Source organism: Ochotona curzoniae, unplaced genomic scaffold, assembly GCF_017591425.1.
Source record: "Ochotona curzoniae isolate NIBS_2020 unplaced genomic scaffold, NIBS_Ocur_1.0 contig_2723, whole genome shotgun sequence".
In the NCBI taxonomy this organism is placed as follows: Eukaryota; Metazoa; Chordata; class Mammalia; order Lagomorpha; family Ochotonidae; genus Ochotona; species Ochotona curzoniae.
Genome location: NW_024465573.1, coordinates 26,673,438 through 26,695,606, shown reverse-complemented (window position 1 = coordinate 26,695,606; position 22,169 = coordinate 26,673,438). Strand labels below are relative to the sequence as shown.

At 47.0% G+C, this 22,169-nt stretch overlaps 1 protein-coding gene across 1 annotated transcript in view; it reads right to left on the bottom strand.

The window, feature by feature from the left end:
- Positions 1–22,169, bottom strand: part of VSTM5 (V-set and transmembrane domain containing 5) — a 28,536-nt gene that overhangs the window by 5,565 nt on the left and 802 nt on the right.

The window sequence follows — 22,169 nt, the reverse complement described above, 5'->3', positions numbered from 1 at the left end:
CCACACCCCATTCCACCCCAGCCGCTATCTTAGTTATCTTAGTTTTATGTCCTGTGGAAGTGGTAACCCAAGAGGGGTGAGCCCACTATTTCCCTCCCAGGCCTCTCCCACTCCCAGATTCCAGTTGATGCTGCGTCTAAGCCCAAACAACCCTCACCCACTTTAATTTTGTTTACCCATTGGTTTTCAAGTGTTTCCTTGAACTGAGACCAATTCTAAAAAAGATTTATTTATTTGTTTTGGAAAGACATTTACAGAGAGGAGTTGAAACAGAAAGATAATCTTCCATCTGTTGGTTCATTTCCCAAATGGCCACGACAGCTGTAGCTGAGCTGGTCTGAAGTCAGGAGCCGGCAGCTTCATCTGGGTCTCCCACATAGGTTCAGGGTCCTAACGCTTTGAGCCGTCCTCCACTGCTTTCTTAGTCCATAAGCAGGGAGCTGGATGGGAAGTGGAGCAGCCAGGTCACAAACCGGCCCTTATGTAGGATGCTGGCCTTTGACGCAACGAGCAGTTGAACCATTGTGTCAACTTGAACTGATTTCATCTTAACAAGGACTGTCATGTACATTTTTTAAATATACACTTATTTGTCGGGTCTGGCATGGTGGCCTAGTGGCTAAAGGCCTTTGCCTTGAATGTGCCGGGATCCCATATGGGTGCCGGTTCTAATCCCAGCAGCTCTACTTCCCATTCACCTCCCTGCTTGTGGCCTGGGAAAGCAGTTGAGGACGGCCCAAACCCTTGGGTTCTTGCACCTCCAAAGGAGACCCAGAAGAGCTCCTGGCTCATGGCTTCAGATCAGTGCAGCACCGGCCATTGTGGTCACTTGGGGAGTGAATCATCAGAGAGAACTTCCTCTCTCTCCTACTCTCTGTATATTTGAGTTTGCAGTAAAAAAAAAATATATATATATATATATATATATGTATATATGTTTATTTGTCTCTGTGAGGCAGAGAGACAAGACCCAACATAGAAAAAGCTGCCATCTGTTGCTTTATCCCCCCAACGCTCACAATAACCAGGGTTGGGCAAGGCCACATCTAGGAGCCTGGAACTCCATTTGAGTCTTGCAACATGTGGGTGGCAGGAGCTCCAGCACTTAGACCATCGTCCACTGCTTCACAGGTGCACTAGCAGAAAGCTGGGTAGGAGTCCAGAAATAGCCAGGACTTGAATAGGGCACTCTGAGACTCAAGCATTCCAAGCAGTGGCTTAAACTGCTGCCCCAAATGCCCACTCCAGCACCCAATTTTTTTCTTTTTTTTAGATTTGTTTTTATTGGAAAGTCAGATATACAGAGAGGAGGAGAGAGAGAGGAAGATCTTCTATCCAATGATTCACTCCCCAAATGACAGCAATGGCCAGTGCTGTGCCGATCTGAAACCAGGATTCAGGAACTTCCTCCAGGTCTCCCACACAGGTGCAGGTTCCCAAAGTTTTTTGGGCTATCTCGACTGCTTTCCCAGGTCACAAGCAGGGAGCTGGATGGGAAGTGGAGCTGCCGGGATTAGAACTGGCACCCACATGGGATCCCAGCGTTTTCAAGGTGAGGACTTCAGCCGCTAGGCCACCTTGCTGGGCCCAAGCACTCTCATATCTTAAAGCCAAAGAATAAAAAACTCAAGAAACTCTCCCACTGGGGCAGATGGCTGAGGCCATTTGGAATAGGTGTGCCTTGCAGTGCATGCCCACATGGGGAGCCACTAGCTCTGCTCACAGGGCCTCTGCAGACACAGAAACCCAAAGCCAAGAGTCCAGGCCTGTGAGCACGTGGGAGCTCAATCAAGGAACCATTGACTGGCTGACCTTCCACCCAGCAAGGCAGGTCACAAGGGTTCACCCTTCCACCTCTGCTGGAACTCTGGTGACCAGGATAGGCTGCTCTGCTCTCTGCAGACAAGGCAGCTGTTTTCCATTTCAGGGAAGCTCCGTTTAGAAAGCTCCCTTTTATTTCAACCAACAACCTGCCCTGCTTTAAACATCGTGGAGTGCACAAATTCTCTCCCAACATGCGGCACCCCTTCAGACCCCAAAGGACCATTCTCAAGATTTCCTGGATCATTCCTTCTCATTTACCCTCTCAATGTGTGTCAAAGTTATTCTTTAACACTGAACAAAGTGCAGAGTTCAAGGCTACAGAAATACAGACGAAAATATAGGTCAAATTCCAGGTTAGCCCTTAGAGGGCAGGCATCAGGTAATTCCTTCATCCCCGTGTCTTCTGTATCCAACAGAATGCCTGGCACATACTGCTTGCTCACTAAATGTTTATTGAATGAATAAATAACTAGATGGCCAAATATTTATAAGCTGCAAGAAGTGGGAGTCGTTTCCTAACAGGAATGTTGCTGCTGGGCACACCTAAACATTAAAATGCTTCCAAGGGAGAGAGCCCTAATCCAGTTGTGGTTTTATGTTCCAGTTATTATGTACTTTACAATCCTGATTTTTATTCCAATAACATGCCCATTTCCCTAAGTAAATGACAAAAGAGGGTTTCTGTGCCCTTTGGATTCTAAACCCGTGTCTCGCTGTGTGACTCACTCTCCCTTCTCCTGCACCTTCCCAATTTCAGCGATCTTGAAGATGAGTTGGAGCACTGAGCCCTGTAAGATCTGGGGAATTCTGTTTTGAACTAGCGGTGACCTCTGTGCTCTTCAGGTATGTTGTGGTATCCGTGGTTACCACACATGCTCGCTGACGCATTAGAGTCTGCAAGATTTCTAAAACTTTAACTAGGTTCAGGGATCTTCATTTGGAGCCCTTCATTTTGGCTCAAGAAACTGCAAGACTGAACAACAACAACAACAACAAAAATCTGGAGCTTCTCGCATGTCAAAATAACTGGAAACTAGCCTACTGGCTCTCACTGGTTTCTAGATTTTCTCCGGATCAGAAAAACCCCTCTGTCTAAATTTTTAAAAATCTTTAACTGCAAAGTGGAAAGATTGTATATCTTCAGTGTACACGTGGGGATGGGTGCTGTACAGCAGTAGCTCGGCAGCTGCATGCAATGCCTGAAACCTGCAGCAGAGTCCCTGGGGTCACGTCCTGACTCCACAGCCGATCTGGCTGCTGGCCGATGCAGCCTGGTAGGTCCATGTCACCCACGTGGAAGAAATGAACAGTATTTGGGACTCCTGTTTTTGGCCTGTCGCAAATAGAGTAGACCAACAGAGATGGAGTGTGTTACTCCTTGGTCTCTATCTCTCTACTTAGAAAAAAAAATACAATGTGATTATTTGACATGTCTGTATGCTGGATTGACTCTCGTTGTCGAATCTGTCAAATCCAATACATCCATCACCACCCATGCTAAGCATTGGATCTACAGAACCAGTTCATCTTTTCACTGGAAGTATTGGTCCTTTGATGGGTATCTCCCATTTCTCTCAGCCTGCCACCATTGGCAACCACTATTCCACTGTTCCTATAAGTGCAAGTTTTTTTAAAAGATTTTTTTTTTAATTGGAAAGTCAGATATAGGACTGGCATGGTAGCCTACCAGCCAAAGTCTTCCCCTTGCATGCGCTGAGATCCCATATGGGCATCAGTTCTAATCCCGGCAGTCCTGTTTCCCTCCAGTTCCCTGCCTGTAACCTAGAAAAGCAGTAGAGGATGGCCCAAAGCCTTGGGACCCTGTACCTGCCTGGGAGACCTGGAAGAAGCTCCAGGTTGTAGCCATTTGGGGAGTAAATCAATGGATGGAAGATCTTCCTCTCTGTCTCTTCTCTCTGTATATCTGACTTTCCAATAAATACTTATAAAAAAAAGGAAAAAGCCCCACCACTTGGGCTTTCCTTCACTGCTTTCCCAGGCCACTAGCAGAGAGTTAGATTGGAAGTAGAGCATCTGGGACTCGAGCTGTTGCACATTTGGGATGCCAGCACTGCAGGTGGAGGCTGAACGTGCTACATCTTGGCACTAGCCCCTTATAATTTGAATGAAATTGGCATTAACTTTGCAAGCGTTTTTTGTTTATCAGTAAAGCCATGTCCTGATTTTTGTTGTGGGAGGTTTTGGATTATGATATAGTCTCTCCTCTCACTACTGGCCTGTTCAGGTTATATCTGTAACTATATATAGATATGAAGATATATATATATATATATATACACATATACATATCTTCATGGTACAGTCTTAAAAGGCTGTTTGACTCCATAAATTTGTCTATTCTAAATCATCCATTTGGTTGACATATAATTGTTCCTAATAGTCTTTTATAATCCTCTGTAATTCAGTGGCATCTATTATAATGCCTGTTCTCATTTACCACTCAAAAAACTAACTTTTAGTTTCATTGATCTTTTGGATTCTTCTTCTTTTTTTTTTTTTTTTTTGGTTTATTTATTTGAAAACTGAATTGCAGAAAAAGAAAAAGAGGGTCTTCCATCTGCTGATTCATTCTCTAAATGGCTGCAACAGTTGAGTGGAGCTGGGCCAGACCAAAGCCCAGCAACCACGAGGTATTTCTGGGTCTCACACATGCAGCTGGACCATCCTCTGCTGCTTTCCCAGGCCATCAGCACCACTCTAGAGGTCAGAAGTCTTAATTCAGAAAACCATTGCAGTCGGGTGGTATAGTGCTGAGTCACATAACTACAGAGGCAGAGAGACAGAACAGACACCTGATAAGGCAGGACACATCCTGAACCTCCCCAGCTGGAGTTCTGGGAGAAGGTACCCTCACTTCTGAGAGAAGGTAGCTAGAGCTATAGATGCCATTGCAGCCATCTAGGGAATGAACCAGTGGGTGGAAGAACTCTGTCTCTCCCTCTCTGTCTATAACTGCCTTTCAGCTAAAAATTAATAAATACAATGAATTTTTTTGGAAAAAGAAATGCAGGAGGAATCTGGGAGAGCGTTGGGGGTTATTGATGATGAGAATGGTATTTAAACAGAGCCATAGCATGGTCTGAGCTTGGCTTCTGGAAAGACAGTCTGGTAGAATTCATGATCCGACTATTAACCCACATCACTTGGCTGCACCATAGGTGGGACGTTGGCTGGAGAAAGTTCAAGGACTCTGTGCCCAGGGCCCAGGACCTCGTAATTTCCTGGCAATTTGAAGGTGTTCAAAATAGTAATCCAAATAAATGAGTGATGATATGCCTGTCTGTCTGTCGAGATGTTGGCAGTGTGGAGACAGCAGGAAGGAGGGATGTGTGTTGAGCTTAGGGACACTTGGTCTGACTCAGAGAACCGCAGGCAGAATCCCTCTCTGAGCCCTAAGCCTGTGAGAACCAAGCAGCTGGCAAAGAAACAGTAATTTTAAGCCACAATACTGGCCAGCTGTGCTGTTCTTGAAAAAGACAAACTTGAAATTTTGGAAATATAGGACCCAGCACAATGGCTCAATTGGCTAATCCTCCCCTTGCACGCTCCAGGATTCAATATGGGTGCCGGTTTGTGTCCTGGCTGCTCCACTTCCCACCCAGCTCCCTGCTTGTGGCCTGGGAAAGCAGAGGAGGACAGCCCAAAGCCTTGGGACCCTGCACTCAGCTCTGGCCATCGAGACTATTTGTGAAGTGAATAGGCAAATGGAAGATCTTTCTCTCTGTCTGTCTTTCTCTGTAAATCTGCCTTTCCAATAAAAGTAAATAAATAAGTCTAAAATTAAGCTAAAATATTAAGCTATAAAAATTCTAATTTTTTTCTAATTTTTATTTGAAATACAGAGTAACAGAGAGGAGAGAAAGAGAGTGAGAGAGAGAGATATCTTCCATCTGCTGGCTCACTCCCCAAATAGCCACAAAGGCTGGAGCTGAGCTGATCCAAAGCCAAGAGCTTCATCCAGGTCTCCCATATGAGTAGAGAGGCCAAAGCACTTGAGCCAGGCTCAGCTGCTTTCCTAGGTCATTAAGCAGGAAATGGGGTCAGAAGCCAAGCAGCCAGAACATGAACTTGTGTTTGTGTGAAAAGCTGGTTGTGCAGGCAGAAGCTTATAGCTTTGTAAAGGAAGCTATCACATAGCAATTCTAGATAATGAATTTCTCATTCTGAATAGTGTTGATGTTTGATGTGTGCACAGGATTCAGGGAACCCATCCTTCCTGTTGGGTGGGTGGCAATCCCTGCCCTCAGAGCTTGGTACTCAACTAACATCCTGCTCACTCTGCAGGAAGCTTCCCCCATGATTTTGCTGTCTTAAGGGTCTTGGGAAGTGACCAGATGTGGACCAAACCCAACACTGTGGGCAGTTCAAGCTTAAGTGGAAGCTGTGGGACTCTTTCCCTTTGGTAGGTTCCAGAATGTGTCATCAGTCCACAACGTAAGAGTCACCATTTCTGTGAGCCACACCTGTTGGGCAGCAGATGAGTATTGCAGTCCATTGAAACTGAGGGTGTGAAGGGTGAATGACTTGGCCATTATCAGACTGCAAAGATGGAAAAGTGTGATAACATTGTATCGTCAGGACTGTGAATTAGTTACGCTCAAACATTACAGTCATGTCAGTAGACAGGTGTAACCCACTTGAGAAGGCAGTATGGTGAAATCTATAAAAAAATTTAGGGCCCAGTGCGTAGCCTAGTGCTAAAGTCCTTGCCTTGTATGCACCAGGATCCCATATAGGCACCAGTTCCTGTCCCAGCTGCTCCACTTTCCTTTCAGCTCCATGCTTGTGGCATGGGAAAACAGTCAAGGATGGCCCAAACCTTGGGACCCTGCACCTGCAAGGGAGACCCAGAAGGAATTCCAGGTTCCTGGCTTTGGATTGGCCCAGCTCCAGCCATTGTGGCCATTTGGAGGAGTGAACCAGTGCATGGAGGACCTTTCTCCTCTCTGTAGATCTAACTTTTCAATAAAAATAAATAAATCTTAAAAAAAATAAATAGAACATGCCTTTTGACCCATAAATTCTATGTTTAAGAATTTATCCTACAGGAAATATATAGATTTAAAGGTCCATGTTTAAGTGTAACACGAAGCATAGCTACAGCAACTGTAATTAGTGAAAGACCAACATCCATGTGTTGGTAAAGGGCTGGTTAAATAAATTACCAAATTCACACCTCAGAATACTCAAGGATGAGGTGAATATTACATATTGATATTTGAGTATCTCAAAAATAATGACAGAAGCTCTCAGCCTGCTTGCCTCCATATCTCTGTACACAAGTGGTTAAGATTCTAGTAAGATACCTGCAGATTCAGAGTACCTGGATTTGATGCCTGCCTTGTAACAGGACTCTTGCTATTTATTGGTTTATTTAAAAGGCAGAACTAAAGAAGAGAGGTGGGGGAGAGAGAGGAGGAGAAAAAGGAAGCAGCAGAAAACGAGGAGGAGAATGGAGGCAGCAGACAGATGTGTCTGCTACTTCACTCCCCAGATGGCTGTAACAGCTGGGTCTGGGTCAGAGGGAAGGTGGGAGCTGGAAATATATATATATATATTTATATATATATAGATAGATATAGATATCTATATACCTATAGATCTATATCTATCTATATATATATAAACACACACATATAGATGTATATATATGTCAGGCTTTGCAATAAAAAACCCTCATCTTATATAAAAACAAATAAAATAGATAAAAACAAATGTTGATCCTAATAACAAAATGCATGCAAAGATTGGGTTGAGTTCCAGAATGTTCCCATTTGAAAATGTCAGATGTTCCGATTTGTACAAGTGACATGCTACTTTATAAGCATGATTGTAATCTGCGAGGAAACCTGGGCTGGGAAACTTGCTTTTCCACTCACAGTTACTTGCTTGCTGGATCACTTGCTCTCCAAAACAGCAACATAAACACCCAGTCTCCTGCTAAGTAAACAAGCCACAGCCAAGACTGGGATCCAAGCTTCTTACCAGCACTCCTTCCCCCCAGGCTGACTAGAAGAACTAATGAGCATAGACGTGGAGCTTTATGCTTCTGGTACACTTCCTAAAATAGCACACGGCACTGATGAAGACTTGGGGTACAATGTGACAAGGAACAGGAAGAGACTGGGTCTCGGTTGTGTACCTGTAGCTGTGGGTCAGTTGTGGCCACTGAGCACTTGGACTTGGCTAGTCTAAACTCAGATATGCTCTAAGTGTAAAACGTACCCCAGATTTTGATGACCTAGAATTTAATGGATTATATAGAATGTAACATTTGCAATTACGAATAGTGCATATGGATTACATGTCAAAGTGATAATTTCAGGAATTTTCTGGGTTAAAGAAAATATATCACTAAAATTAATTTTACCTACTTCCTTTTATATTTTGAATGTGGCACTGGAGAAGTTGACATTACAAATGTGGCCTGCATTTTCCATTATATTTCTATCATATTGTGCAGGTTATAACTCTTCTTCTTTTTTTTAAGATTTATTTATTTTTATTGGAAAGTCAGATATACAGAGAGGAGAAGAGACAGAGAGGAAGATCTTTCGTCTGATGAGTCACTTCCCAAGTGACCGCAACGGCTGGCGCTGTGCCGATCCAAAGCCAGGAGCCAGGAACTTCCTCCAGTTTCCCCAAGATTTGTTGAATCCCAATTCCCATCTACCACAGGCTGATGTTTCCCACCCTAGGTATTTAGAAACATCCACCCTCTACTCCACCTCAACCTTCTGCAAAGCTGCCTGCTCTGACCACAATCTTCCCCTCCTTCCTGTTCACTGCTCAGCTTCTCCCATTGCTCTCACTGCTTCTTCCACTTAGATGCCACTGTTTCTGACACATCATCCTCCCTTTGCTCTCTAACCAGTCTCGGTTCCATGGCTCATCGTGCCCTGTGCCCTTCTGTCCACTCGCAAAGCTCTACAGGCCTTCCTTTGCATCAGATCTACCTAGCAAGATCCTATGCCTGGATCTTGTACCTAGGTAGCCAACATCGTCAGAGAATATTCCACACAGACACTCTTCAGAACAAGGTACATGTTTTTTCAGGGTGGATTAAAAACTACCAAACTTTAAAAGACCTTCACAATGCCTGATAATCTTGCTATGCTTTTTCACTTAACTCTGCTCTTTTTTCCTACAGTTACTATGACAAAGTCTCTCTAACTTCCTTGGACCTCCAAATTCTCCTTATTCCCAGCAGATGGCCACATATGACCTTCTCCTCCAGGGACAGAGCTGACCACTCTCCCTTGGGTGGCTTGGGCCTCTGACCACCACCCTTTCCTGGTGCTCTTCCTTCCCTTCCTTCTCCTCTTCTTGTCTCTCCTCCCCTCTTCCCTTCCCCTCTCCTCTCCTCCTGTCTCTTCTCCTCCCCTTCCCTCCCCTCCCATCCCTTCCCTTCTCATCCTTTTTGAAAACTCATTCTCCTTGGTCTGCCATTAAGTGATGGCGTTCTTGGAGGCTGGTGGTCCTAGAGCTTCTCCATTACTCTTTACTGTTTCCCTAGGCAATTTCATCAACACAGACAACTCTCCGTCCCAGGGATCCCAAGTTCATGTCACTGACCCACACTGCAGTCTGAACTTCAGACTCATTAACCCAACCGCCTGCTTGAACTCTGTACCTGACAGTTAACAGGAATCTCAGAACCAAAGATAAAGTAAATGCATGCACAGTCCTCCAGGTGGCTGGGAGTGAGAGGGGGAGGGAGACTTTCTAAGTATGTACATCTTGAATTTTGGACCATGTGTCAGTCACACCTGTTTAAACATAGGCAAACTGAAAAATTTTTCAAAAACAAATTTGCAATCACATTCTCCCCTCAGATCTGGTCTTTTGATATCCCGAAACTCAGCAAAATACTCTCAGCAGTACCTCCAAAAGACACCATCTTGGCACCTGCTCCTTCCTCAGCCTCCTGTCATGCATGTTATCCGAGGACCTTCAAAAACATAACCCGAGGCCGCCTTCTGCACCTTTCGTCCTCTGCTGCCCGAGGCCAAGCCACCGCCTGGTGCACAGTCCGCTCGCCGTGCCTGCTCTCCACCTTGAACCTGTTGTTCACACAGCAGTGTGAGTGATCTGTTTCACAGTGTAAGCCATGTGGGTTCACTCTCCTGCTTAAAGCCATCCTCTGGCTCCCCACGGTTATTGGAATGAAGTCAGAACCCCTTCGGTGGCTTACCCAGCCAGGCATGGTCTGGGCTCTGCCCATGCCTCCAGCCTCAATATCTTCAGCACACCCTTATACTCTGGGCTGCCAACACACTGCCTTTCTTTCAGCCCTTTCTCTCTCTTTTTTTCTTCTTCTTTCAGCCCTTTTAATCCATCATGTTCTCTCCCACTGCAGGCACTTTGCATATGCTATTCCCTTTGCTTGCTCTTCCTTTGGTTGCCTTGAACTCTTATTCATCTTACAAACATCAACTTGTACCTCTTCTGGGGTGGCCTGTGCCAATCCCTGGGCTAGGTCAGGCCTCTCTTCCCTATTCTCATAGCACCTGTCTGGTACAGTAAGGATCACCATTTGCAACTGCCTGCTTGTGCAATTATTTCATATCGGGTCTCCTGTTTAGGTGGTAAGCCCCAGGAAGACGAGTTGCCTGGATGATTCTCCACTGCATGTTTAGAGCTATGCAGAGTACTGGCACTCAAGTACAAATCCTGGGCAGTGACTTCCCCTGCCAGGGTTTACACATCAGTCTAGAGACAGGGGATGCAGAGCCCAGAGAAAGGCCAAACTGAGCACTGAATCGGGGGCCCCACAGCCAGCTCTGGTGTGATTCTTGGGCCTCCTTATGCCTCTGTTTCAGTCTAAGATCTCCTATGACATATGCATGTGTGTGTGTGTACCCACACTCCAACATGTGCACTCAGGCATGCACAACCTGGTTTCCCCCTTCCTGGCAGGTGGGGGCCACATGTGGAATGAACTCCTAGGAATCTTCCCCAGAAAGCCAGGACCTGGGAGGAGAAGTCTCTGACTGGTGCTGACCAGCTACTGACCTCTGGCTCTCGCCTGGAAATAAATGTGTGTGTGCCACACACTCAGCATAGTGCTCCCCATGCCCAGTAAATGAAAGACAAATGACAAACAAAATTTGCACCTGGACTGTAGAGACTGCCTGTGCCTTAAGGAACCCCAGGGTTGGGCCCCACGTGGTGACCTAGGGGCTAAAGTCCTCACCTTGAATGTGCCAAGATCCCATGTGGGCGCCAGTTCTAATCCTGGCATCTCCACTTCCCATCCTGCTCCCTGCTTGTGGCCTGGGGAAGAATTTAAGAACAGCCCAAAGCCTTGGGACCCTGCACCCACGTGGGAGACCCAGAGGAACTTCCTGGCTCCTGGCTTTGGATTGGTGCAGCACTAGCCATTGCGATCACTTGGGGAGTGAATCATTGGATGGAAGGTCTTCCTCTCTGTCTCTCCTCCTCTCTGTATATCTGACCTTGTAATAAAAATAAATAAATCTTGGGGCCCGGCAGCATGGCCTAGTGGCTAAAGTCCTCGCCTTGAACACACCAGGATCCCATATGGGCGCTAGTTCTATCCTGGCAGCCCTATTTCCCATCCAGCTCCCTGCTTGTGGCGTGCGAAGGCAGTCAAGGACAGCCCAGAGCTTTGGGACCCTGCACCCGCGTTGGAGACCCGGAAGAGGTTCCGGGTTCTTGGCATTGGATCGGCATAGCACCAGCCGTTGTGGTCACTTGGGGAGTGAATCATTGGACGGAAGATCTTCCTCTCTGTATCTCCTCCTTTCTGTATATCTGACTTTGTAATAAAAAAAAATAAATCTTTTAAAATAAATAAATAAGAACCCCAGGGATAATCAGAAGGAGACGCGTTGTTGCACACACACCCAGGAAAATGTAAAGGACAAAGAGGATAAGCCAACTGCTTCTTTAGACCCTTAAGGAGAAACTCAGTAGGCTATGTAAGAAGTCACTACCATCTTCCCCACCTGCCAGGAGCATATCTGGTACAGGACACACGGTGTGGGGATGGCAGGGAGAGAATATGCTGGCAGGAGCAGAAGGGGCAGGAGAAAGGAATATGGGACTCCAGTGTTTGGCCAAGATTGGTAAGCACTGAGCTAATCCACATTAAAATGTTGGCAGCTGGAGACCATGCATCACATGGGACTCTTTCTGGCATCCCCCAAATTTAACTGTACCCGCAGGATCCTTTTTCCAGTGAAAGAAAGACAAGCTGGGTAGATTACACTTGCTCTCTCAGTCTCTCCAACATCAGAGAAAGGAGCTGCTGTGCTCCAGGGGAATTACTTCTGGCAGGCCAGCTCTCTTACTACATGGGATTTTGGGCATGTTTCTTTACATAGAACCGACAGCGATGCCTCACAATTTCCTATTACAGGACAGGAAATGGCAGCCCGAAGAGCTGAGTGGTTTGCATAGTGGCCCCGCTAGGCGGCGTGAAGCTGAAATAGAACCGACATCTTCTTGGTTGCATTGTGCATGCTCCCCATTGCTGGGGTGGGCTTTCCTAGGCACCCCAATCCACGCCAAATACTCCCATGAAATGGTTGTCTTCCCCACTCCTTCCTTTGGCTTCAGGCTATGGCACAGTGCCCCCTGCGAAGGAAAGGAGACAGGTTCTGGTGGACAGAATGCAGACAATGTATGAAAAATGGATGTGTCTATGGATTCTTGAGTCTGATTATGGCCAAAATTTGGCTCTGCCAGTAACAACTGTGTGTCCTGAGTCAATTACTTAATTATGTTCAGCCTCAAGTGATAGTGCCACCAGAATGAATAAATTATGGTAAGGTGTGCCCAATCCCACCTTCCCATACAACATGTAAGGAACTGACCCCAGTTTCTAACACTTGGTGATTACTTAATGAATGAGTAGTTTTGATGGATGAGAATTTTTTAAAAAAGATTTATGTAATTTTTAATTGGAAAGTCAGATAATACAGAGAGAAAGAGACAGAAAGGAAGATCTTCTGTCCGCTGGTTCTCTCCCCAAGTGGCCACAATGGCGAGAGCTGAGCTGATCTGAAGCTAAGAGCCAGGAGCTTCTTCTGAGTCTCTGACGCGGGTGCAGGGTCCCATGGCTTTGGATCATTACTCCTTTCCCAGGCCACAAGCAGGGAGCTGGATGGGAAGTGGAGCAGCTGGGATATGAACCAGCACCCATATGGGATCCTGGGGCATGTAAGGTGAAGGCTTTATCCGCTAGGCTACCGTGCTGGGCCCGAAGGATGAGAATTTTTTAAAGATACATAGAGTGGGCTCCCCATTCCCAGGACTTTGTAAGCAGAAGCTGGAGCTGTGCCAGGACTGGAGTGGGTGTGTTGGGTAGAGCAAGTTATTCCTGCACTCCATATCATGTAGTTGGTATAGACCTGGCATGTGCTTTTGCTGTAGTTGGTGTCTGAATGTAATGATAAAGGTAGGTGGGCTTGGGGGAAATGATTAAGCTGGGAGTGCAAACAGTGCGCTGTGGAAGAGGCTCGGGTAAGCTCTGTTGCCTCTTGCATCTTGTGAGGACACAGAAGTTGCCCCCTCTGAGTGACTCTCACCAGATACTGAACCTGCCACCCCCTTGACCTTGGACCTCCCAGCCGCCAGAGCAATGAACACCAAGTTCCTGTTTTTGTTAGAAATTACCCTACAGCAGCCCCAAAGGATTACAACACCTGCACTTCCGTGGTTCTCTGCTGAAAGTGTAATGAGAGCTTGGATGGCAGAAAATTTCTCCCTGTGGAATGCTTTCTGGAACATTTCCTCCACTGCTTTTCTGGGCACAAACAGAAGTCACCCCTTGCTGAAAAACCAGACTTTGCTGAAAGGCCATAGGCAATGGTCAAATCCATGCTGTGCTTCTGATCAGATGCCAAAGAAGCCAGGCACGACAGTGTGGCTGCTTTGCCCTGCCACAGCCTTGGAGTAGGACTGGCTTTGCAAAGCTGGGCTGCAGGACTCGGTGTCAGACCAGCCCAGGGAACCCGAAGTCAGGGTTTTTTGCAGATGCCTTTGCAGGACATGTATTGAACAGGAAGTTGAAGGAAGAAACGAGAAGGTGTGATCACCTAACAACTTTTTGTTAAGAGGTGGGGCTTCCAGGAGGCCTGCAGGCGAGAGGGAAGTAGGGTGATTAAACAATAACTCAGGCATGCAGAGAACAGAGTAAGGGTCAGAGATTAAGGGTCAGTTCCTCTCCATCATCTAGGTCTCAATTTGAAAATGACTTCTTCCAGCAAACCTTCCCAAACTCTGAGCACCAGGTTGAGGGTTGCTGTAGGGTGCCGCATTGCTTCCTGTTCCTCTAAGGACACACCTTACCCCACCTGTGTAACCCTGCTTGATGGATAGTTCATCCTGTTAGATCAATATCAGCCATGTGAACACAGGGGCTGGTCCATCCAGGTTTCCCCTGGATGCCCAGAGCCTAGCACAGGCTAGCATTTCTCTAGGCAACTCCTTTAACCTCTCCAAGCTCAGTTTCTCCAGTTGTAAAATGCAGATGGATAGGCCTGGCATGGTAGTCTAGTGGCTAAAGTACTCACCTTGCATTCTCTGGGATCCCTGCTTCGGATCAGCTCAGCTCTGGCTGTTGTGGCACTTGGGGAGTGAATCAGCAGATGGAAGACTTCCTATCTTCCTATTAGGGACCACTCCCCTTTGGACCTGTATCCATTCAAGTCAGCTCAGTCATCCCTTCCTGGGTCTTGGCTCTCTTCATTCTTCCAACCCATCCTAAGTGTCACTTCTGGTGCCGGGTCTCATGAGGCTGCTATAGCATAGAGCATAGCCTCCCCAGAGCTCATGTGCACTGAGTGATTACCTGTCTGCGTTGCTCAGTGGAGCAGCAGGCATGGTGTTGTGTTTAGGTGTGAATCATCAGCCCCTAGCAGTACGTGACACGAGTGCTGGCTCATGCAAGCAGCAGCAGGTGAACTGAACTAACTGTTGAGTTGACGTAAAAGAACACATTCTTGCTTGAGAAGCTCTGGAATGCCACTCCAGAGTATGTGTAAGTATTGGTTGGAGAACAGCAGGTCTAAGGTTCTAGCTGTAGGCATTGGCTTCCAAAAGGTACATAATACAGTCCACAGTGGGCATGGGGGCAGGGGTCTCAGTACAGAAGGCAGGATGTTGGAAAATTTTCATGTTACATCTTCTTAGCAGTGCCAGGTACCCAGGAACTCACACTGCCCCTGCTTCCAAGACCAGGTCTAACAGAAGAAAAAAGGAATTATTCTAGCATATTCACCCAAGATCCAAGACCTTCCCAGGCTCCATTTCCTTGGTGCTCAGATAACTTGTCTGAATATCAAGAAATAGTATGGAAATGGAAAAACCACGTGCAAGTAAAAATTAACTACTGCTCCTTCTGGCTACTCTCTCTGCTTACTTGACTGTTTTTGCTTTGTTTTCGAGGCTTCTTCAGTGGCTCCAGGGTGTCTGACATCAAATATTTGTAGAGGATCTGCCTTTCTCTCAGGGTTATCTTCTAGCTCAGGGGTTTGCTGTGAAGTTCCTGGAATGCTACTGAGCCAAAAGGAACTTCAAAGCAAAGCAGCGGTTGCCTCCTGCCCTAAGCCAGATAGAAAACGCTATGGGTTTGTCAGGCTAAAGCCTCACATAAGATACAACAAGGCTTTACCTGGCAACTGTTGGTGTCCTGAGATCGGAAGGTAAGTAGCTGACAAGCTGCTGCCAGAGGAAGGAACAATGGGGAGGACCACAGATTACAATCTCCCAAGAAGCTGAGAGACTTGAAAAAGGGTCTGGGTCCTGCTTCAGAGACACTGATTCAACAGGGCTTAGATATGACATGGGCACGTGTCATTATTACCTATCTCCCAGGAGGTTCTAATGGGCAGCTTTGGCTGGAAACCACTCAGCTTGCCCACTCTCCTTGGAAGGAGGGCATCCTTGCGTCCAGGGCAGACAGGCAGCATGGGGACTGGAGCAGGTCCCTTCCCTCTGGCAGCTGGGCTTCCCTGTAGCACGGCTCCCCCGGGTCAGTGTGCTGGCTGAGGGTGCCTCTCAGCAGAGGGGGAGGGCCAGTGTGTGTTCTTGGTCAGCTGGTCACTTGCATAAGGACCGTCCTGTGCGTCCTTTATAGTCCACTGTGTCATTTCTCCTTCCCGGCCCAGCAGATCACTTGGAGGGGGAAAGTTAATCTCCAACTTGGAGCTTGCCAGTTCTCTTTACATATACCCCAATTTCTGCTGGAGAAGTAAATGCACTTGTGCCCTAAAGCCAGTTTTCTTGAAAAAACCCCCCAATGTAGGAAACCTGGCTTCTGAATGCACTGACTGTGGTAGTTCAGGGGCATGAGATCTCTATGTGGGGCACCAGCTAAGCACCCCCCAGGTGCCTGCTGGCACAACACCCACTGCCTCTTTTCCTGCTTAGTACATGCCTATCCTGAATAGGGTGCCTTTTTCTGAGCACCTGCTCACTGCCTGCAGTTCTCTGTCCTGTCCTGCTTTGTAGTCTCAGCCTCACCTTTCCAAGGAAATCCTTCTGAACTTCCCGGGTGAGGTGGGAAGTGGCAGAAGCCACACACATCCCTTGTATCCTCTCAGCAAGGACTTGAGCTCAGCCCATCAGAGGTTTCAGCACGCAACCTTGGATTTAGATACACTAAAATGCTTTAGGGTGGAGGTTGTGGCACAGTGAGATAAGCTGCCACCTGGGACTCCCCCATTATATACAGAAGTAATGACCTCCCCCTTCCCATTCAACTTCCTGTTCACATGACTAGGATACAGCAGACAATGGCTGATGTTCTTGAGGCCTTGTCACCCATATGGGAGGCCTGGCCCAGTCCTTGCCATGCAGGCATTGAGAAAAATAGACCAAAGGATGGAGGATCTTGCTCTGATTCGCCCTCTTGGTCACTCTGCCTTTCAAATACATTTTTAGAATCAATAAATATTGCAAAATGGTTTAAAAGAAAAAAAAGGGGTGGGGGCAACTAGAGCAGATGACACACATAGCTGACATTCAGTCTTGGGGATGATGGAAAACAGACGGTACCTGGGACCTGACTGCCCCAAAGCAGCAGGTAGTACACACAGGGAGGCCCTTGTGGTCAAGAGGGCAGCATCCGAGCCACCTCCTGGTTGACTCCATCCCTCCCTCAGCCTCAGCTTAATCCCCCAGCCACTTTTTGAGCAGGAGCCCTGTGGGGGGGAGGAATATGTGTAGGATGTACCCATCGGTCAGGAGCTGGTGTCTCCTCCACGAGGTATGCTTGTCACTGGTATTGCACTTGTCACTCTGTATTAGGGCTCTCTATCTCCCCTGAGTAAGAGCTAAAAGCTGCTTGCTTAAAAGTCTACCACAAACAAACAAACAAACAAACCCATAAAAACAAACAAAAAAGATAACAACAACAATTACAACAAAACAAAAGTCTACCAGAAGGAGACTGCTGGCTAAGCAAAGTGTAGTCATATCACATGATAGCAAATGACTGCAAGGAGGAGCCGTTGAAAGAAATGAACAAGACCCCTGTTGATCAGCACAGATGGAGATAAAAGTTGGTGTGAAATCAACCTGTTGAATAAGAAATATAGCATGACTGTACTTGGTACAAATACACTGAAAAAAAAAAACCAACTTTTTTTTTTTCCCAGTGAGGACACCTGTATGTTTGCAAAACAGTTTTCTCTAAACCTGAAAGGACAGGGTAGCAGAAGCCCACATCTTGGTCTGTCTCATCAGGCGTCAGCCCAGAGCTCGTGGCAGCAGAGTGGACACGCAGGAAATGTGTGCCACACGGAGGTGACCAGGGAGGCTTTGTCCTGGAGAGAGGGCCGCAGGAGACCCCAAGGGCCTTCAGGAAATGCCTCCAAACCACACATACAACCTCCCCACTTGCATACTGCCTCCTTCTTGCAATGTCCATGCATGCGAAGAGAGACTGAGCTCTGGTCTTTCTCCTTTGAGGGACAAGATCCTAGTACGATGCCATCTCCTAAGTGCAACTGCCTCCCAATGCCATCACATTGGCAACTGGGGCTCCAAGTGTGAATTTGGTGGGGAAAAAACATTCAGTCCACATCATTGTACCCTGTGTCCACCCTATTGATAACTCTGTCTCTTATCAGATCCCACATTGTAAGTCATTCACTACCCATGCTAAAGGATAAAATCTCATCTAAGCAATCACAGCCTCAGCCAGGTACAATTCAATCCTTTACCATACATCTTTAGCTGTGGAGATGTGACACTACCCTGTACACCACATCACGATACCCAGAGAAGGTATACACAGTGGTTGTTCTATAATATTACATTGCTTGGTGACATAGCCATCTTAGTACACTGAGATGTCCAAACAACAAGAAAATCATATCCTTCGTGTGAAGTGACATGTAACTATATGTGAGCTAGGCACTTCTAAAATATAATGGTGGGATAGGCTAGGACAAGGCATTCCCACTGCAAAAGGGAGAAATCTGAAGGCAGAAAAGGATGGTGGATCCCAAGCAAGTCCAAACAAAGCAAGGTAGACACAATTAGGTCAGAATATTATCATTTGAAGATAATCCTCTTTTGCTTGGTGGGCCTTCAGAACACACTCTGGCGTGGAACAAAGCTCTCTCAGGTGGCTTTGTCCCCACCAAGGCTCAAGAGGCCACTGTCTGGCCTATTGGAACTAAGGCAGTGACCCCCTCACCCCATCACTGAGGGAGCAGCCCGGCTGCTCACTCATCTCCTTTTGCTTATTCCCTGTTGCCTTGAAGAATGGTGCATATGTTCCCAGCCGGGACGTCCTTAGTCCCATCCCATGGGCTGTTCTGAGGCTGCCAGCCTCCCTTCATTTGGTCTTGTTTCTCACCCCTTCGGCTCAGGGTGAGAGTGTTGCTGCAGGGGTGGCTGACCAGGGCCTAGGGTCACGCCTGTACTAATCTTATCAAAAGCTGCTGGGCCACACCTTGGCACTCTCTTCTGAACATGCTTTTTCATTTTCTGCCAACATAGGCAGGTAGAGAATTTTCCAGATCTTTAAGTTATGGTTCCTTTTTGCTTAACAACTCTTTGTTCAATATATTTCTCTTGAATTCTATAAGAAGTTAGGGGGACCAATCTTTTCTTTCAGCATTTTGCTGAAAAAAATCTCTCCTGCTAAAAATCTGAGCTCATCCTTTCTAAATTCTGCTTCCGACACAGCACTGGGACACAAACACAATCCACCCAGGTTCTTTGCCATGTTAAAGCAAGGTCACCATGCTTCTCATTTCTAGAGCTCATCAGAATAACATCCACACTTCTAGAACATGTTCCCAAACTCCTCCAGCCTCTATCAGTTACCCAGTTCCAAAGCCACTCCCACATTTTAACATTTATTGTAGTTGCACCCTATTTCTCAGGACTGATTTCTTTTTATATGGAAGGCAGAGTTACAGAGACCGAGGGACAGACAGAGCCATAGCTTCTATCTGGTGACTCACTTCCCAGATAGCCTCAATGGCCAGGCCTGGGCCAGGCCAAAGTTATGAGCCATTGCCTTCTGTTGGGTCTCCAAAATGGGTGCAGGGACGCAAGTGCATGGGGCATCTTCTGCTGCTTTCCTGGGCACATTAGCAGGGAGCTGGAACTGAAATGGAGCAGCTGGGACTCGAACCAGTGCCTACATGTGATGCTAGCCTCATAGACCCAGCTAAACCCACTATGCTACTACTTTGTCGGTCTCCAGTATCTTTCTCATTTGGCTTTGATGCTGTAACAGAATCTCCTGTGCTGGGCAGCTAAACCACAGACATTTATTTCCCACAGACCTAAGATCAAGGCACAAGTAGATTCAGTGTATGGTGATGGCTCTATTCCTGGCTTGCCAATGGCCGCCTTTTCACTGAGTGGGGACGGAGACCAAAAGGGAACTCTCACTTTCTCTTGTTCTTCTTGTTTGTTAGTATTTACTTGAAAGGCAGAGTCAGAGAGGGAGAGAGACAGAGAGAGCAAGATATCTTTCTCTCTTTTTTTTCCCTAAAGATTTATTGATTGTCCTTGGAAAGGCAGATTTTTCTAAGAGAAGGAGAGACAGAAAGATCTACCATCTACTGGTTCGCTCCCCAAATGACTGCAACAGCCAGAAGTGAGCCAATCTGAAACCAGGAGCCAGAAGCTTCTTCGGGGTCTCTTATGTGGGTGCAGGGACAGCCTCCTCTGCTTTCCCAGGACACAAGCAGGGAGTTGGACAGGAAGAGGAACAGTTGGGACATGAACCAGAGCCCATATGAGATGCCTGTGCTTGGAGGTGGAGGATTAGCCAGTTGAGCCAACACACTGGCTCTGGAGAGATATCTTTCATCTGGCTTTCTGCCTGAGTAGCCGAAGTGGGCTGAAGCTGGGCCACTCCAAAGCCAGGATCCGGGAGATTCTTACAGATCTTCCATAGAGGGGCAGGTCCCAAGCACTAAGCAATTTTCTAGCTTTACCAGGCATATTAGCAAGGAGCAGGTTTGAAAGTGGACCTGCCAGGATGTGAACTGGTACCCATATGCAGGCAGTGGCTTAACCTGCTATGCCAAGTGAGGGCGATGTCCCCTGCTGCCAAGGCTTGCCACTCCAAGGCTGGCACCTTTGTTCCCATGCTTGTCTTCTCCATGAGACTTAAGCTTACTGAGATCATAATTGTGAACTGGGGTCAGCACTGTGACATCCACCTTCAGTGGTGGTATCCCATATTGGTGTCAGTTCGAATTCTGGCTCCTCTACTTCCGCCCAACTCCCTGCTAATGACCTAGGAAAGCAGTGGATGATGGTCCAAGTGCTTGGGCCTCTGCGTTCATACGGGAGACCTGAAAGAAGCTCCATGCTCCTAGAAAAATAAAACAAAACTGTGAACGACAGTATCTTCCATATCTACTGAGGTCTGCTTCCTATAAGGAGAGGGTACATTGAATAAGAGAGTGAATAGGATTTTATACACTATGGGAATGGCAGGCTCCTGGACATCACTGTCATGTGTACAGCTATATTAAGAATGATGTTCTTGGGGTCTGGAAAACTATGGAAAAGGCCACTGCAACAGGAGATACACTGACCCTTTTGCAAGACTACTGCTGGCTCCACAGGCACCAGAGGAACATGCCCCATCCCATTTCTGGCCTTCTGAGACCTGCAACCTCCAGCCAGAGAGTTAGAAACGCCGAGAGTGCTGAGCTGCTGAACCCCAGTTTCCCCAGACTGACCATCACCTTGCACAAGGAACTTAGCTCTTCTGTGCCCGGGCTTCCCCACTCATGAATAGGGAGAGGAGTAGCATTTACGGGCCTGGTGTGATGGCTCAGTGGCTAAAGTCCTCCCTTCGCAAGTGCTGGGATCTCATATAGGTGCCAGTTTGTGTCCCAGCTGCTCCACTTCCCATCCACCTCCCTGCTTGTGGCCTGGGAAAGCAGTCGAGGACGGCCCAAAGCTTTAGGACCCTGCACCCATGTGAAAGAACCAGAAGACGCTCCTGGCTTCGGATCAGCTCTGCTCTAGCTGTTGTGGCCACCTGGGGAGTGATCCAGAGGACAGATCTTTTTCTCTGTCTCCTTCTCTCTGTCAATCTGCCTTTGCAATTAAAAAAAAAAAAGTAGCACTTACAGGGTGGTGGTTGGCTTAGCTGTTAAGATACATAAATCCCTTATGAATCAGAGTCCCAGCTTCTTGCAAATGTACGCCCTGGGAGGAGCGGGTGGTGGCTCAAACACTTGGGTCACTACTGCACATTTGGGAGCCGACCCAAATGGCATTTCAAGCACCCTGCTTGCTGACTGCATGATCTGGGGACTGAACCTGCAGATGGGAGTTTTGTCTTTGAAATAAACAGTAAAATACAGTGCTGGTGCTATGGTTTAACCACTTAAGCTGCTGCCTGCAGCACCAGAACCCACAAGGACATGAGTCCAAGTTCAACTGCTCCATTTCTGATCCAGCCCTCTGCTAATGTGCCTGGGAAGGTAACAGAGATGGACCAGAGTGCTTGAGCCCCTGCAGCCACAGGATCTGGGAGAAGCTTCTGGCTCCTGGTTTTGGACCACTCCAGCACTAAGCAGCAAAAGAGCTCTGTCTATCCCTCCCCCTTTCTCTGTAACTCTGCCTCCAAATAAATCATATTTGTTTAAAAGTAGTAAAATACATGACTCCCACTAAACATGTTTATTTGTCAAGGTTAGGAAGAAAAAAAAAAATGGTAAGGAGTCTCTTACTTTGAGAAAGTTCCAGGATGGGTAACACTAAAGCACAGAATATCTGCAGTGGTTCCTATGGGGCCTCTGCTCCGCCTTTAGCCCTACCCGACTCTGTCGAGAGCTCAGATGACTAATCCCGGTAAGGAC